Genomic DNA, 6000 nt, shown 5'->3' with positions numbered 1-6000 from the left:
TCTGCATCTCGACTACAAAAGAAGACAAGAAGGCAACTCAGGTCGCCATCGTTGCTTGCCGCGCGCGCGAACAGCCCGGCTTCAGCAGCTGTCAGCATCAATGCTACATGTAGACAGAGTGGGGGACGATGGAGCAGGGCTAACGTCAATCACGACGGAGGCAGCGTCCGCATGACACGAGGTGGCTAGTCTAAGTTGCTGGGTCAACCCATAGCCCGCAAGCCGCTGCTTTCTCCCGGAGCCATTACTATGAGCCAGGAGTATCGGTTTGTTTGATTTTATTTGCACAATACCAGCTGATCACAGCCAATGCTTTTAGGGGCACTGTCGAGTGAAGAAATAGAGGACAATGTAATAAGCAAGCGCTACGATACCCAGAATGTACTGAAAGGATAATACAAAGGTCGCTAATGCGAGCTTTCAAACGAGCCATGTCGAAACCAACTTGACTGTGACACAACACCCACCGTGATCGCTGTGAGGATAATGGTGTTTCCTCTGGAATTCTTGATGGGATCCATCCTCTCCATCTCGACAACTCAGTCGCTGGCACATCGAATCCAGACATGCTTACACGCAGAACAAGCGTGGGGCCATATATGGCTCGCAGAAGTATCAGGTTGGTGTTGCAGGTGGCTAACGAGGAGGGATCGCTGATCAGGATCCATTAGCAGTCAACCAGTAGACAAGTACGATGCGACATCAGAGGGCCACGTGTGTTCAACTTACTGTCTGCATCATCCCACCGGCGGAATAGTCCAGCAATCTGGTCTCGAATCCTGATTCTGGGCAGCCTTCTTGGTCGGACGCTCAAGAGATTGAGCCGGTTCCTGTATTGGAGATTGCCGTGTTTGACATTCGACGGAGCCCGCTTCCACCATTCATCGGTAGCGGGTCGCGGGACATGTTTCCCAGCCCGACGGGCAGCCCAGCGGGCTTTGAAGGATGCCCATCGGTAACGAAGCCAGTATTCACGGAGGAGTTGAGGATAATAGGTTCTCATCCACGCCTCGTCCACATTCCCGGCATTCCGATCGTTCTCTCCTTCGTATTGAATTCGTAAGATGACTCGGTTATGCTGGCCAACATGGTGTCCCAGGACGTTGATGACCTTTGCTGTTGATTTATCCCAGGGAAGGATCTCTTGGCGATCAAGAGGATCAAAGTAACTGGTCCAGGCGTCGGGATCACCAAGCTGAACCATGTATTCAGATGCCCAAATGTCTCGCAGTTCGCCATCTGAACTCTCGGATTTCTCCTAAAGTGTTCGAAGCTGAAGTCTGGTTGCATCTTCGGGATCGAGTCTGTGGGCAGTGACTCCGAGATGTTGCCACTTCCGTTGAGTTCCGTGGGGCACAAGCTTTACTTCTCCTCCACTGTCGAAGAGCGACGGCTTGAAAGCAAGTACGTGTTCGGGGACGTGGTCAATCGGCGGTTGCGTGTAAGTCGGCGGGTCTAGATAATGAGTCGTCTCAGCACAACCTGACCGCAATGAGAAAGGAGAGAGAGCGATTGATGGCATACATGTGAGAATCATTCCGATTTCTGGCTTCTCGGGGTTCATGTGCCATCCGTCCAGCGGTCTGTCACTAGAGTGCGCAAGACGTGTTAGCGAGAGGCGGTAACGTGCGAAGAGCCGGCAAGACCAAAAGCAGTGAACTCACACAATGCGGGGCACTCCAACAGCAGTAAGCAGACGATCAGTCATGGTGGTTATGAAGTCCATGGTCAATGTTGTAATCGCCCGAAGACTTGGTTGGATCGTGGACGAGGTCGGTCACTGGTGTTCGTGACGGGAGCCGTGGCTGTCTGGCCTGCAGGACTCGGACCGTCGCTTGAGAATTTGGGAAACGAGTCACTGAAAGTAATGCCTGAAGCTCGTTGCCTCTTATTTGGGTTAACCAGTTGCTGAAATGCCAAAAAAGATGCGTGTAGTGAAGACATGCAGCTGTTGATGAATGATGCCGATCTGTTTTGCCTTGACGACGGGAGGTTGTGGAAGAAGAACCAGAAGGAAGCGGAAAGAAAGGAGAAAGGAGTGTAGGTAATCAAAGAAGCGCACGGAAGGGAAGTTTCGATCATCGATATCTTAATCCAACGTACCTTCCGTTGTCCGCTGGGGAGTGGCCATGAGGTGGTTGTCCCAAAACACATGAGAGAGTTATGGCAAGAGCAACGAATATCTGGAGGCACATGTACTTTACTCAATGCAAGTCGATCCTCAGATACCTTTGTAAGGTACCTAGCTGAGTTCATCCCCACGACTCTTCATTTCTTAGCCTCAAGTTCGTCACTTGGTAGAGATATCTCACGCTTGAACCTTGTCTTCATTATCATTGTTGTTCTCCTTCTGCTATACTGTGAGGCGTCGAGGCATGAATGTACTCCTAGCTTTTGTGTCATATATTGACTTCCTATTGAAGGGAGAATTAATGTCGAATGTAACAAAGCTAGATGCACCTCCAATCAGCAATTTGCGGTAGTTGTTGAAGATCAAGATAGTCGCAGCGCCTCTTGGTACATCTGAGCTTAGCGTATTCCAACCTCCATTCTCACCAAGCTTAAACCTAGGCAGTCGTGCATTGGGATCTTCTGATCCAATCGTCTCATTATGCCACGTCTGGGGCATTTCATGGACCTATCGTATAAGAATCGCTTGGCTTGAGGGCGACACTACTACCACCATCTCATACCGTTGGTACGTTGTGGAGGAGGCAGAAATTAGAATTCAGTGCAAACAGCTCTTGCACCTACTTTCACCTTTCGCATCCCACTGCGCAGTTCCATGTCAGATTATCGAGCCTCAAACCGGCTGAATAGCTGTTCTGCTGGCACGTATCACCAGTATCGAGCAAACATCTCTGCCGTCCAACGCGGCATTGCTTGACTGCCCGCCCTTCCCCGGTTTCCTCACTATGTCTGCCAAGAAAAGAACCATCGTTTTGTCCACTCACAACCTGGAAAGAACTGAGAATCCGACACAAAGGACGAGCATCCCTGTCTCTTACTTGCGGCGAGTACCTACATACGGGCGTCGGTATTCCTGCGTAGTGTTGGCTACCTACACCCTGCAGTCTACCTCGCCTGCTAGCTCTGTCGGACGCGTCACAAAACGTGGTAATGTCCATGATGCATCTGAATAAACTTTAACGGGATCTCGGAGCTGGCTACGTCCTGATTGGATTGAACCACATTCTCATGAAGTCAATGGCTGTTGTTTTGAGGGTCGGACAGCCATCAGTAATTTGGCGTGGCCGGCGTTCGGCCGCTGATGTTTCCAACACCAATCGCGTGACTTGGGCTTGTCGTTTTTTTGTCGTTGGTGGCGCCAACGCCGCAGGCCAAAAGAGGAAGCAAACAATTGAAATTGCCACTAACGAGCGTGATTCCAATCACGACCCAATCGTTGGTCAAGGTAGGGGCTTATCGAAGCGCCCCTGGCTTTGCAGAGACTGGCACAAACTTTACTCTTTCATCTCCAGGCCCGCGAAGTCGTCGTGGGACACAGTAATTCTCATCAATTGCAGCAGTTTTTACTTACTACCATTCGCAACCTTTTATGTGCCTGATAGCTCAGCTGGCAATTCTGCGGGCTATTGAATCCATTCCGTTGTAAGCGTCAAGCTCTTAGTCCTGCCCTTCAATATCACAGTATCACAGGAAGAAGGAAACTCGCATTTGCATGTCGGGGTCACTGAAGATGCTTGGATGCCTTGTTTTCCTTGCTCATCAAGAGTTCAATCAGTGATTCTAATGTGGGTTCTAAAAAGACGTGTCTGATAAATCCGGGGCACGATAGATTACAAATTCACAATGACCGCCGAAACGCCTACGATAGAACCTATCCCTTTAGCACACATGACGAGTGCCCCCGTTTAAAATTAAAATTAAAATTAGAACTCTTAGTTATTATAGTATCCTAATTAATTATACTAAAAGTATTATTAAATTATATTTTTTATACTAATAAGGACTTATTAGAAGGAGCTATTTTTTTAAAAAAGATTAGGGATTACCCTACCCTTTTTAAAAAACTATTTTCTTTACTTTTTTATAAATAGTTTAATTTAAATAGAGATTTATTTATTTTAGCTTATACTTAACAAAGGGTTTTTACTCGGTTTTAAAAAAGAGATTTTTTTAATTTTTTTTTATATTTTTAAACAATTAGCCTTAGTTAGAAAACGATTTATTATATTTACGTTAATAAAATAAAAATATTATTATTTAGGGAAAGAACTTATAATCGTAAATTATATTAGCTAGCGCGTTATAAAAATAATTATAATAAGTATATTTATAATATTTTAACTTTTTTTTAAATATTTTATATTTTTTAACTCGCTAAATAATAGAATAAGTAAAGTATTACGATTTCGAAATTATGCTTTTTTATTTTAAAAAATTAGTTTAAAGTAATAATAAGTTAAAGAATTAGTAAATATTTTAATAGAAATATTTTTTAAAAAGATCGGAGTAACTAAATAAGGACCCTATTAATTTATTTATAAGTTTATAAGACTAGATTTTTAGAAAGGAGACTTAATATTACGATTTAATATATATAATTAAGATTAGGGCTAGCCCCGTAAGCTTATAATAGCTATAATATATTATATATATATAAGGCTAAGGAATATAAGAGTTATTTTATAGAATAGAAAAATTATAAAATAAGTTATATATAAATAAGAAAAGTAATTAGGTAATAAAGTAATTATTATAATTACCCTAAATAAGTAATTATTAATATTTATTCTTAATTATTAATAAATAGAATAGAGTATTATAAAAGATATATTTAGGAACAGAGACTTATATATAAAATAAGCTCGAGCTAGGCTTAAAAAATAAACCTTTTATAGCTTCTTTAATAATTAATTTAATATTAAATTTTATAATTATTTTTAGCTATTTTTATTAAAAAAACCTTTTTAATAAAGATTACGATTAATTACTAAAGCTTTATAAACCTTACGACTTATAAATATAGTTTTAGGGAAGTTATTTATAATTATAATACTATTTATTTAGTATTCGTAGCTTTAACTTTTTATTAATATACTTACTACGACTAGCTAGTTATAATACTTAAGCTTAGCTCGAGGTTATATTATATATAAGTTTTATTTAAAAATATATTTTTTATAATATTACTATTTATAATTACTTAATTATTTATTAAATAGTTATTTATTTTATTTATATATAATTATCTATTTTATTTTTTTTATAAGTATTTATTTTTTTATTTTATTATATAATCGTAGTTACGTAACTTATTTATAATTCTTTTTATCTTAAGAGGAGTTATTTTAAGTTCGTTCTTTTTTATATATATAGTATAATAGCCGCTATAGGTCCTATAGGGCAGCCCCTAGCCTTATTATATTTATTAAGTTATAATAGCGAGCTTTATAATTATTTAAAACTATTTATAAAGCTTAGTTTAAATAATAATACTTAATAATTACTATTTAGAAAATAAAAGAAGTTTTTTAATAAGTAAGCTTATTACTTAGTTATATTTTAATATTAGGTTCGAGTTTTAGAGATAAAAATTGAGTATATAAGGCTTAAAAAGAAAAAGATTATTTAAATAAACTTAAATATTAAGTTCGTTAATATTTAAAATATATAGAGAGCTTAGGAGGACTTTAGTAACTATTTAGCTAGTCCTAATTAACTTATGGGGGTCGAATTACTTAGGGATAATATTAACTATATTATTATAGTAATAGAAAATATTTAATTAATTAAGTGTAGTTAGTAGCGATGTTTTGATGCCATGTTTGTTGGGGGGCCCATAAGTGGGTGCTTTGACTTAAGGCCAGACTTCTTTCCTACCGGACTCTTCAAGACTTGCTACATGAACACGCTCCGTAATCTATCCTAGTTAGATCCCTTTTCACGCTTACAAGCAACCTAACCGGGTATCAATATAGGTAATCTGCCGTTTTGCCTACTCGTTTCTGCCACTATTATTGCTTTGGCTCTTAA

The sequence above is a fragment of the Colletotrichum fioriniae genome, assembly GCF_027942845.1.
Source record: "Colletotrichum fioriniae strain IMI 355084 chromosome Unknown scaffold_4, whole genome shotgun sequence".
In the NCBI taxonomy this organism is placed as follows: Eukaryota; Fungi; Ascomycota; class Sordariomycetes; order Glomerellales; family Glomerellaceae; genus Colletotrichum; species Colletotrichum fioriniae.
Note: the sequence above shows the minus strand (reverse complement) of the source record.